The sequence below is a fragment of the Carcharhinus amblyrhynchos genome, chromosome 1 (genome assembly GCF_965287045.1).
Source record: "Carcharhinus amblyrhynchos chromosome 1, sCarAmb.v2.hapA, whole genome shotgun sequence".
NCBI lineage: Eukaryota > Metazoa > Chordata > Chondrichthyes > Carcharhiniformes > Carcharhinidae > Carcharhinus > Carcharhinus amblyrhynchos.
The window spans coordinates 171,724,956-171,738,251 of NC_137324.1; the positions used below are offsets into that span (position 1 = coordinate 171,724,956).

General features: G+C 45.4%; 1 protein-coding gene across 2 annotated transcripts in view; it reads left to right on the forward strand.

The window, feature by feature from the left end:
* Window positions 1-8,932: 8,932 nt before the first annotated feature.
* Window positions 8,933-13,296, forward strand: part of LOC145347739 (putative E3 ubiquitin-protein ligase HERC3) — a 69,344-nt gene continuing 64,980 nt past the window's right edge. For both annotated transcript variants that reach the window (XM_080195513.1, XM_080195504.1), the window contains exon 1: window positions 8,933-9,093. The gene's annotated coding sequence lies outside the window, so the exon portion shown is untranslated. The remainder of the gene's footprint in view (window positions 9,094-13,296) is intronic.

A 13,296-nucleotide genomic window follows, 5' to 3' on the forward strand; every position in this document is an offset into this window, starting at 1 on the left:
GTAGCTTTCCCCTAGGTGCTCCGGTTCCCTCCCGCAGTCCAAAAGACGTGCTGGTTGGGTGCATTGGCTGTGCTAAATTCTCCCTCAGTGTACCTGAACAGGCAGTAGAGTGTGGCGACTAGGGGATTTTCACAGTAACTTCACTGCAGCCACACTAATAAATAAACTTGACCTTATTTTTAACCTCAGAGATGATTACTCATGGTGATGCAACATGCAGCCAATGAAGTTTGCTTGAAAGGTGGTCAATGATAAGCAAGGAAACAGGGCAGGCAGTTTGATAATGAAAAAAACACAGGATGATTTGCCTTTATGTAGGGTTTATTCATAGTCACAAAATGTCTCAAAACATAGCAAGGCAGCTAGCACTGCTGTCTCATGGCACCAGAGATCCAGGTTCAATTCCGGCCTCAGGTCACTGTCTGTGTGAAGATTGCACATTCTCCTCATGTCTACGAGGGTTTCCTCCGGGTGGTCCAGTTTCCTCCCACACTCCAAAGATGTGCGGGTCAGGTTGATTGGCCAGGGTAAATTGACCCTAGTGTCAGGGGATTAAGCAAGGTAAATACGTGAGTTACAAGTGTAGGGCCTGGGTAGGATTGTTGTTGGTGCAGACAAGTGGCCTCCTTCTGCATTGTAGAGATTCTATGGTTCAGTGAAGATATTTTAAAGTTTCGTAAATGTGATGTAGGAAGCAGAATGGCCAATTCACACAGAAAATTTCCACCTAGAGTAATATGATAATGATTTGATCATATGATTTTTTTGGAAAGTTTATTAAGGGATAACTACTGGCCAAGGGATAACTCTCGTCCTTTGCTATGAAGTATTGTCATTGGAATCTTTTACATCCACCCCAAAAGTGCAGACAGACGCATGGTTTAACATCCTTGATTAAAGACAGTGGCCCGAATTCTCCGATCTTGCCCATGGTTGGGGTTCTCAGTTCCCGCTGCGGTGAATGGAGTTTTGGCTGAGTGCCAGATTCTCCATTCTCGCTGGCAGCAGGGGCAGGGTGAACAAGCTGGGAGAATCCCAGCCAGAATCTCTGACTGTGCAGCTCTCACTCAGTACTGCAGTGGAACATCAGCCTTGATTTTTGAGCTCAAGTCCTGATCTCATTAATTGGGTGTTAAAGACCCTTTTTCATCATTTGAAAGATTGAGGGGATTTCTCCACAGCGCCCTGACTTATCTCTTTGACCAAGAACTAAAAAGGGGATAATCTGCTCATTTATTTCATTGCTGCTTGTTGGAATGTGCTGTGTGCAAATTGGCTGTAACATTTCCTCCATTTCAAGAGTGACTACACTTCAAAGATCCTTCATAGGTTGTAAAAAAACTCTTGAGTGTCCTGAGGCCATGAAGGGTACCGTATAAAGGCAAGTTGTTCTTTTGCCTTTATGTATCTACTACTTATCTTGGCAAATGGCGTTCTATATTTGATTTGATCATGCAAACCAGCCTCCCATCCATTGACTCTGTCTACACTTCCCGCTGTCTCGGAAAAGCAGCCAACAAAATTAAGGACCCCACGCACCCTTGACATTCTCTCTTCCACCTTCTTTCGTCGGAAAGAAGATACAAAAGTTTGAGGTCACAAACCAACTGACTCAAAAACAGCTTCTTCCTGCTGCCATCAGATTTTTGAATGGATCTACCTCATACTAAGTTAATCTTTCTCTACACCTAGCTATGTAACACGACATTCTGCACTCTCTCCTTTCCTTCTCTTTGTACAACGCGCAGGAAACAATACTTTTCACTGTATACTAATACATCTGACAATAATAAATCAAATCAAAATCAAATCAAATCAAATGGTCTCCTGCACTTGATTTATTCAGTTACAGTATGACCAATTCCCTTGTAACCTTGAAATTTACAACCTACTGTGGCCATGAGATACTCATAATCATAGCTGCCACATCTGAAACAAAAACAGAAAGTGCTGGAAAAAACTCAGCCAGTCTGACAGCACTTATAAAGAAAGAAACCTCTGGAATTTCCTCCTACTGGCATTGTGGGTGTAACTACGGCACATGGACTGCAGTACTTCAGGTATGATGTGGATGTGCCGGCGTTGGACTGGGGTAAACACAGTAAAAAGTCTGACAACACCTGGTTTTAGTCCAATCGATTTATTTGATAGTAAACTCACAAACTTTTGGGTTAGTCCCTTCATCAGGTGAATGGAGAGTTCTGGCCTCAGACAGAGCATATAAAGCACAGACAGTTTAGAGATTACTGATTAGAATGCGAATCTTTACACCTAACCTGCTGTTCAAGTCTTGAAGTGGCCGACAATGTGAGTGGAAGGAGCACTGACCACAGGTTAAAGAGATGTGTATTGTCTCCAGACAGCACAGTGAGTGAGGTTTTGCAAACCCAGGCAAGTGTTGGGGGTTACAGATAGTGCGACATGAACCCAAGATCCTTGTTGAGACCGTTCCACACACATGAGGACGGTTGGATAAATCGGTAAATCAAATAAATCAGTTGGACTAAAACCAGGTGTTGTCAGACTTTTTTACTGTACTTCAGGTAGGCAGCTCACCACCACTTTTTCAACGACAACTAGGGATGGGCAATAAGTGCTGGCTTAGCCAGCGATGCCCATGTCCCACGAATGAATGAAAAAGAGAAAAACAGAGTGAATGTTTTACATCCTTTAGAATAGACCACCTCATCTGCTTTGCACTGCTCCAATGTCTGTAGCACCTCAAGTGTTGATCCTGTTCTTTTCCATCTTCAGTGATCTAACCCCATCCATATTATTTCACATTGAAATCCCAGTTTAATGCCCTTCTGATTCATCCTTCTACCTTCCTGTCGAAAATTTGATTCTCAGGATGTGTGTGCTGCTACAGCTGAGGGGTGACTGAATAGGGGTCTTGAAAATTGTGTAAAGCTTTAACAAAGTGGATACACAGGAAATGTTCCAGAGAGAATGTGGAGAAGAACATAACTGGTGATTAATATAAGATAGTCACCAAGAAATCCAATCAGGGATTCAGTAGAAATTTCTTTGCCTGGTAGCACAGCGGTTAGCACTACTGATTCACTGCGCCAGGGGGCAGGGTTTGACTCCTGGCTTGGATCACTGTCTATATGGAGCTTGCATGTTCTCCCTGTGTCTGCGAGGGTTTCCTTTGGGTGCTCCGGTTTCCTTTCACATTCTGAAAGATGTGTTGATTAGGTGCATTAACCCGAACAGGTGCCAGAGTGTGGCGACTAGCACAATTTCACAGTGACTTCATTGCAGTGTTATTGTAAGCCTTACCTGTGACTAATAAATAAACTTTAAACTTTTTTAACGATAATGTGGAATTCGCTATCATCTAGAATAGTTGAAGTGAATATTGTAAATGTATTTTTGGGAAACCTAGACAAAGATATGATGGAGAAGGGAATAGAAGATTAAAGTAGTAGATTTGGAGGAAAAAAGATGGGAGGAGAGACTTGAGTGGAGCATAAACACCAGCACAGAATGGCCAAATGGCCTGTTTCTCTTCGATATATCTGATCTAATCATACGTATCCATTCTGACATCCCTCCTTATTTCCATTAATTCAATTGACTTTAATGATCAGTTGCTTATGTTATCACATTTACACCTAATTCATCTGTTGTTCTCACTCTTCTTCTCCTGATCACTATCCAACTTCTCAATATTTTGTTGAATAAAATTAAATTCATAAATTCTAATTCACCTTCGCCTGAAGCACCTGTTTTCAGGAACTCCAACGGATTCATTTCTTCAAGATCGGGGCAACTCTCTTTGTAATTCTTAATGATCTTGAACAAGTTGTCAACCAGTCTCTGGGCAATAATGACCTCCTAGATCTTTTCACCACCCTCATTCTAATGCTTTACATTTGTGTTTCTTCTAAAGATGAGTCTTTACATTTAATGTGTTAGTAGGACAGAGTTAGTGCGACATTTTTGATTTGATTTGATTTCTTGTCACATTTTCTTGTCACATGCCTTGGGATACATTGAAAAGTATCAGCACAGGTTTGGACATCTGACCCCCACCTATGCTGCTTCAGCTGGAACTTCTGTACCATCACGTACAAGATTAGTTAATTTCTGCATCCTACATCACTGTGTGAAATCAACACCACTGGAAAAGTTATTAACCAGCATCGGTTTTCAACCCACTGCACTCAGGGAAGGAATACCTCATTGGACTTTGATTTGAGACTCTGAAACCCATGTAAAACAATATTTCTTTTCCCTGTGGTTTTTGTACCGTACACCTTTCTTTTCTCTAGTGCACGGTGGCACAGTGGTTAGCGCGGCTGTCTCACAGCGTCAGGGACGCAGATTTAATTCCCGGCTTGGGTTATTGTGTTTGTGGCATCTGCACATTCTCCCTATGTCTGCTAGTTTCCTCTAGGTGCTCCGGTTTCCTCCAACAGTCAAAAGAATGTGCTGGTTGGGTGAATTGGCCATGCTAAATTCTTCCTCAGTGTACCCGAACAGATGCCAGAATGAGGCGACTAGAGATTTTCACTGTAACTTCAGTGCAGTGTTAATGTAAGCCTACTTGTAACACTAATAAATACACTTTAAACTTTTAAGTGTTGAGACTCTCCTGCCCATCTGGATTGGCCATGCTAAATTGCCCCTTGGTGTCAGGGGCACTAACAGGGTAGATAAATGGGGTTATGGGGATTGGGCCTGTGTGGAATGGTTGCTGGTTCAGGCTTGATGGGCTGAATGGTCCACTTCTGCACTGTAGGGATTCTATGATTGTATGATTTTGAGTGTGTATAAATGAACTAACCCTTTGAGCTAATCCTATCTCAAGTTTGATGTGAGGTTATTGTGAAAATTAAGTTGTAATTCCAGCAATTAAGTTAGAATAATTGTGGAAATTAAGTTATGACACGCATCTCTGCTTATTAGCAAACAAAGTTTTCAGTGAAGCAAGCACTTGCGTACTCAGGATAAGCGACTAATCTAAACCTTGTGTTATTTCCATAAAGACTGTATTCCAGTAGGATGAAATCCTTTCAATTACAAAATTCCAAAGAGCAAGGTACCGTGAACTATAACTGTTACATATTTTTGTACAAATTGACAGAACACCTTGCAATGCCTTGTGCTGTATTGTGTTCTCACTTGTGCACAAGTAATTAAAGCTTGGAAGTCTGAGTACTCTTAGTGCCTACTGTTGTGTACCCAAGTCAACTGCAGTGCCTAGTGTTGTGTGTACCCAAGTCGACTGTAGTGCATAGTTTTGTGTGTACCCAAGTCGACTGTAGTGTGTAGTGTTGTGTGTATCCAAGTCGACTGTAGTGCGTAGTGTTGCGTGTATCCAAGTTGACTGTAGTGCATAGTGTTGTGTGTACCCATGTATTTGACATTATCAGTCGAAATTGAAGCACACCAAATCTGAAGGGCTAAGAAATGCGCCACTGATGACAGTGGAGGCAAATCAAAAACCTCCTTCTGTTTATGGATGGGTGGTGTGAGGGGAAATTAAAGCTGTTGAAGTTCATCTGTCTCCTGCCCACAACTATCCAACCTTTCCTCTTAAGATAAACCCTCTTATCGCAGGTATGATTTGAGTGAACCTTCTCTGAACTGCTTCTAATGCATTCATATCCTTTCTTAAATAAGTTGACCAAAACTATACGCATCTCTTCTATTTCCCTGTACTTCTTACTTTCTCTGCTTTCCTCTCTTCCTCCCATCACTCCCAGTGAACTGGTGCAATGACAATAATCTCTCCCTCCTGTTAACAAAACCAAGGAGATAGTCATTGACTTCAGGAAGCATAGTGGAGGACATGCCTCAATGGGGTTAAAGTAGAAAGGGTCGAGAACTTCAAGTTTTTTGGTGTCCAGATCACCAACAACCTGTCCTGGTCCCTCGCATGCTATAGTTAAGAAAGCCCACCATTGCCTTTACAATCTTAGGAGACTAAGGAAATTTGGCATGTCTGCTACAACTCTCACCAACGCTACAGGTGAACCATGGAAAGCATTCTTTCTGGTTGTATCACAGCTTGGTATGGTTCCTGCTCTGTTCAAGACCGCAAGAAATTACAAAGGGTTGAAATGAAGCCTCGTCCATCACTCAAACCAGCCTCCCATCCATTGACAATCTCTATAATTCCCATTGCCTCGGAAAAGCAGCCAGCATAATCAAGGACCCCACACACCCAGGACATAGTCTGTTCCACCTTCTTCCATCAGAGAAAGGATAAAAAAGTCTGAGATCATGTACCAACCAACTCAAAAACAAATTCTTCTCTGCTGCCATTAGACTTTTGAATGGACCTACCTTATGTCAAGATTATCTTTCTCTACACCCTAGCTGTGACTATGATAATATATTCTGCTTCCTCTCCTTTCCTTCTCTCCTGTGTACTCTATGAACAGTGTTCTTTGCCTGTATAGTATGCAAAAAACAATGCTTTTCACTGTATCCCAATACATATGACAATAATAAATCAAATCAAAATAGTGCTTAGTAGTAGACAGGAGAAATGCATAGGTTTATCATCCCAGTGCTCCATCAAAATATGTGCATGTCCCTTTAAGACAATGAATTATTCCTAAACCTTGAATGTGGGTCTGTGCCCACTTTGCATTTCTCCAACTCCCTGAATGGATGTTTGCTCCTTTAAAACATTGTGTTATTCAGGGTGGGTGCCTGGCCCTTTAAGCCATTGTATTGATCTTGCTCCCTGTATGTGGGTGCCTGCCCTGTCCCTTTAAGACATTGTGTTATTCCTGCCCCATGGGAGTGGGTGCCCAGCCCTTTCAGACATTGTGCTATTCCTGCTCCCTGGGGTTAGGTGCCTGCCCTTTTAAGACTGTTATTGCTACTCCCTGGGGGTATGTGCCTGGCCTTTTAAGACTGTGTTATTCCTGCTCCCTGGGAGTGGGTACTTGTCCCTTTAAGATTGTGTTGTTGCTGCTTCCTAGGGATGTGTGTTAACCCCTTTCAGAGATTGTGCTTTTCCTGCTCTCGGCAGGGTGGAGGGAAAGGGTGTTCCTGATCCCTTAAGACATTGTGTTAGTTTTGCTCCCTGGTGGTTGGTGCCCACCCTTTTAAGAGATTGTGTCAGTTCTCCTCCATGGACGATGGGTGCCTGGCAGTTTCAGATATTACGCTATTTCTGGTCCCTGGGTTGGGTGCCTGCCCCTTTAAAGACTGTGTTGTTGTTGTTGCTTCGGATTGGGTACCTGTCACTTTAAGTCTGTGTTGTTGCTACTCCCTAGGGGAGGGTTTGAGGACCTGCCCCTTTAAGACTGTTTTGCTGTTGCTCCCTGAGGGAGTGGGTGCCTGCCCCTTTAAGCCTCTGTTGTTACTGCTCCTGGGGTTGGGGGGGGGGGGGGGGGGCGTGGGTGCATGTCCCTTTAAGCCTGTGTTATTGTTGCTCTCTGGGGATGGGTGCCTGTTGCTTTAAGCCAGTGTTATTGCAGGTCACTGGGAGTGGATGCCTGCCCCTTTAGGACTGTGTTGCTGCTGCTCCCTGGTTGTGGGTGCCTGCCCCTTTAAGCCTGTGTTGTTACTGCTCCCTGGGAGTGGGTGCCTGTCGCTTTAAGCCTGTATTATTGCTGCTCCCAGGGGGTGGGTGCCTGTCACTTTAAGTCTGTGTTGCTGCTGCTCCCGGGGGTGGGTGCCTGTCACTTTAAGCCTGGCTGTATTGCTCCGTAAAAAGTCTGACAACACCAGGTTTAAGTCCAACCGATTTATTTGATAGTAAACTCACTAGCTTTCGAGGGGTTTCCCTCTTCTTCAGGTGAATGGAGAGTTCTGGCCTCAGACAGAGCATATAAAGCACAGACAGTCTACAGATTACTGATTAGAATGCGAATCTTTACACCTTAACAGATAGTTAGTTCCGCACACATGAGGACGGTCTCAACAGGGATGTTGGGTCCATGTCGCACTATCTGTAACCCCCGTGACTTGCCTGGGTTTGCAAAACCTCACTCACTGTATTGTCTGGAGACAATACACATCTCTTTAACCTGTGATCAGTGCTCCTTCCACTCACATTGTCGGCCACTTTAGGACTTGAACAGCAGGTTAGGTGTAAAGATTCGCATTCTAATCAGTAATCTCTAAACTGTCTGTGCTTTATATGCTCTGTCTGAGGCCAGAACTCTCCATTCACCTGAAGAAGAGGGAAACCCCTTGAAATCTAGTGAGTTTACTATCAAATAAATCGGTTGGACTTAAACCTGGTGTTGTCAGACTTTTTACTGTGTTTACCCAAGTCCAACGCCGGCACATCCACATCATGACTACTATCGTATTGCTCCTCCCTGGGGGTGGACCTGCCCCTTTAAACCTGTATTAATGCTGCTCCCTGGGGATGGGTGCCTGCCCCTTTAAAGCTGTGTTATTGTTGCTCCCTGGGGGTGGGTGCCTGTCCCTTTAAACCTGTGTTATTGTTGCTCCCTGGGGGGATGGGTGCCTGTCCCTTTAAACCTGTGTTATTGTTGCTCCCTGGGGGTGGGTGCCGGTCCCTTTAAACCTGTGTTAATGTTGCTCCCTGGGGGGGGTGGGTGCCTGTCCCTTTAAACCTGTGTTATTGTTGCTCCCTGGGGGGTGGGTGCCTGCCCCTTTAAACCTGTGTTATTGTTGCTCCCTGGGGGGGTGGGTGCCTGTCCCTTTAAACCTGTGTTATTGTTGCTCCCTGGGGGTGGGTGCCTGTCCCTTTAAACCTGTGTTAATGTTTCTCCCGGGGGGGGGGGGGTGGGTGCCTGTCCCTTTAAACCTGTGTTATTGTTGCTCCCTGGGGGGTGGGTGCCTGTCCCTTTAAGCCAATCCGCTTTGCTGGCACGTCGGCACTTGCGCCCGGCTGCGGGGAGCGGCCGCGCTGATTGGTCGATCTGCTTGTCCATCAGAGCGCGGGGGCGGGGCTAGGAGGAGCCTGTTGACCAACCTGGAAGCGGAAAGCCGCCGCCCGGGTGATTGACAGCCCCGAGCTGGGGGTCGCTGCGTGAACAAAGGCGGCTGAGCGGGGCCCCGCCGCCCGGACAGAGCGAGCCAGGCGCCCGCGGTACCGGGGCAGGCCAGCCCAGAGAGTGCAGTCCCTCCTACCCGCATCTCTGTGCACAGGTACTGGATTACTGGATACCCTGGGCATTGGGCATTGGATATATTGGGTGCTGAATACACTGGGTATTGGATACACTGGGCATTAGATATATTGGGCACTGGACGTGTTGGGCATTGGGCACTGGATGCATTGGGAATTGGATACACTGGGCATTAGATATTATTGAATCCTGGATACACTGGGCATCGGGTACACTGGGCATTGGGCATTAGATATATTGGCCATTGGATACACTGGGTACTGGATGCACTGGGCATTGGATACACTGGGCATTAGATATTATTGAGTCCTGGATACGCTGGGCAATGGATATATTGGGCATTGGATACATTGGGTGCTGGATGCATTGGGCATCGGATACACTAGGCATTAGATATTATTGAGTCCTGGATATGCTGGGCATCAGATACACTGGGCGTTAGCTATATTGGGCATTGGATGCACTGGGTACTGGATGCACTGGGCATTAGATATTATTGAGTCCTGGATACACTGGGCAATGGGCATTAGGTACACTGGGCATTGGGTACACTGGCTACTGGATACACTGGGCCTTAGATATATTGGGTACTGGATACACTGAGCATTGGATACACTGGGAACTGGATACTCTGGGCATTGCATACACTGGGCATTGGACATTAGATATATTGGTCACTGGACACATGGGACACTGGATGCACTGGTCATTGGATACACTGGGTACTGGATACACTGGGTATTGGGTACCCTTGGCATTGGATACACTTGGCACTGGGTTTGCTGGGCACTGGATACACTGGGTGCTCTGAGCACAGGGTACTCTGGCTACAGGGTGCTCTGGGCATTGGGTGCTGTGGGTACTGGATGTACTGGGTACCCCTCCAGCAAAGAGTACATTCAGGTAATTTGTATTCTCTTGCAACTAAGCAGCTCAACTGGAGAGGCTCTTGGCTGACAAGGTATTCTCCTCTTTGTGACTGTCACAATGAATTGGATGGTGAAGTTTTCTTGGTATTTTCTTTAAAGATCTCATTTCTGATTTAAAGGGCCTTGGCTTGGTGAGTAGCAGCCTAACCTCTGACTGGTTAGCACTGCTGCCTCACGGTACCAGGGACCCAGGTTTGATTCCAGCCTTGGGTGACATAGGAACATGGGAATTAGGAGCAGAAGTGGGCAGTTCAGCCCTTCTAGCCTGCCTGGTTATGGCTGATCTCTCCCTGGTCTCAAATCCACCTCCCCATCTGTTCCCCATATCCCTTTAGCCATTTTTTAAAATTAGAAATATAAATACAGTGACTTAATTGCAGTGTAAATGTAAGTCGACTTATGATAAAAATAAATAAATATAATCTGTCTCCTTCTTGAAACCATTTAATGATTCAGACTCCACCGTGCTATGGGTTAGCGAGTTCCACAAGTTCGCCACCTTTGTGAGAAGTGGTTCCTCCTCACCTCAGTTATAAATCTACCGCCTCTCAACCTATACCTGTGACCTCTTTTCTGTCTGTGTGGAGTTTTGCCGGGTTTTTTTTCTGGGTGCTCCAGTTCCCTCCCCACGGTCCAAAGATGTGCAGATTAGGTGGATTGGTCATGTCAAATTGCCCCTTAGTGTCCAAAGATATGTAGGTTAGAGGGATTAGCCATGTGTGAGGTTACAGGCCTGGGATGGGCAAGAGGGCCTGGGTGAGGCGCTGTCTATATGAACGGTGTGCTTTGTCTGTATACGACGCAAGAAACAATACTTTTCACTCTATGTTAATACATGTGACAATAATAAATTAAATCAAAAGTCAATCATTGTAGATTCAATGGGCTGAATGGTTTCCTTCCGCAGTGTTAGGATTCTGTGATTAGGATATAACTGGCACAGTGGTTAGCACTGCTGCCTCACTGTGACAGGTGTCCAGATTCAATTCCAACTCAGGGTAACTAGAGTTTGCACATTCTCCCCGTGACTGTGTGGGTTTCCTCTGGATGCTCCGGTTTCCTCCCACAGTCCAAAGATTAGGTTGATTGGCCATGCCAAATTGCCCCTTAGTGTCAGTGGGATGAGCAGGGTAAATATGTGGGTTGTTGGGGATAGGGTCTGGATGGGATTGTTGGCGGTGCAGACTCGATGGGCTGAATGGCCTCTTTCTGCACTGCAGGGATTCTATGAATGAAAAATGTTTCACCAGCACTGACAGATATTCCTGCGATAAGCAAATGACTCAACAATAAAGATAAAGCAAGGGCTATCGTGCATGTATTATGGAAGAAACTTGTTTTTCTGTTAATGATTTACTTATGAATAAAATATCATTGAGTGAGGAGTGGTCTCTGGACTTGTACAACTAGGAAACCCACACACGCAGACACCGAGAGAATGTGCAACTTTCCTAGCTGGCACATAATAAGTAAGTACATTCTGCCAAGGTTAAATCAAGTTAACAAGGGTTTTTATGGGTTTGGAGATCCTTTGTTGCCTACGAAATACTCTGTAGACAGTGACCTGTTTATCACTCAAAACATGTTTATCCAAGTGCTCTTACTTTGAAACAGACAAAGGACTGTGGTTCAAATGTAGCTTCATTTCAAAAACACAGACAGTTTGAAGAAACAATTCTTACGCAAATTTAAGTTAACTTTCTCCGAACTAGGCACGTTGCTTGAGAAACAGACACTACCCTGTCTGGTGAAGTCAGTTGGGCTGTTGGATTCAATTCATTGAGTTCATGTTGACAGATCACCCAATCCCTACAGTGCAGAAGGAGGCCTTTTGGCCCATTGAGTCTGCACTGACCACAATTCCACCCAGGCCCTATTGCCGAAACCCCACGTATTTACCCTGCCAATCCCCCTGACACCAGGGTCAATTTACCATGGCCAATTGACCTAACCCGCACATCTTTGGATTGTGGGAGGAAACCGGAGCACCTGGAGGAAACCCATGCAGATGCTGAGAGAATGTGCAAACTCCACCCGAGGCCAGAATTGAACCTGTGTCCCTGGCACTGAGAAGCAGCAGTGCTATCTAGGGTCATCTTAGCATGAATGTGGCTCTCACGCATCTTACAACATTGCAGTAGATTAGTCGAGTCTTTGCTGGTTTTTGTCCAGAGATTTTATCTCCCCCTCTCTGAACCCTTCTGGAATGTTCTTTGACTTTCAGTTAATGGAGTGACAGGGTGAGGTCACAGTTCCCAGTGAGGGTAGGCCAGGTCATCCTAGTTGTATATGTCTCCTTTCAGGATATGGTAAATCGCAAGAAGTCTGCCTGAAACGAGGGAATACGCAATCATGATGTCTTTTTCTATTCTTCTGGTTGATTACTTCCTGATGGGTTTCAGGACATGACGACTCTTCCATTGTTAAGCTTGAACCTTTCTATTCAATATGTAAAAGGTATGGATTCTGGTTTCAGGTCACAATGACTCCTTCATTTGTTAAGTTCAATCACTTCTGCTCAATGCGTGAGACAGCTCTGGCATGGTCTCTGTTGGCTTTTAGCCTGTGGTAACTTCATCCACAGTCCATCAGACTTTGCTTGTAGAAGTTGTTTAGCGATACATTAATTTAAAGTGTCCACTTTTATGTTGGGCCAAATTGTTCAGGCAGTTGTCCGTTTGACGACACTCTGAGGAACCATAGAATCCTACAGTGCAGAAGGAGTCCATTCAGCCCATTGCATCTGCACTGACCACAACCTTACCCGAGCCCTATCCCCTTAACCCCATGCATTTACCCTAGCTAGCTTCTGTGACACTAACGGACAATTTACCATGGCCAATCGACCTAACCCACTGATCTTTGGACTGTGGAAGAAAACCGGACCACCTGGAGGAAACCCATGCAGACACGGGGAGAATGTGCAATCTCCACATAGACAGTGACCCAAAAGCTGGAATCGAACCTGGGGTCTTTGGTGCTGTGAGGCAGCAGTGCTAACCACCAGGCCACCCCAATCAGACCCACTATCAAAGGCTGGCACTCACTGTGCGGCACTGCTGGGGAGAGAGGGGGATCACCGTCCGGCTGAGACGTGCTAAATCAGTCCCACCTCTGCACTCTCGGTGGGATGTTTGAGATTATTTCGAAGGCATGGGACGGCAGGTTTCCCAGGGCAACATTTAACCCTTACCCAACCTCTCAAACTTAATGATCTGATCAAATGTCTCGTATTGTGCGAGACCTTGCTGTGTGCAAAGCCTACTTTGCAACAAGGGCTAAACTTCAAAGAA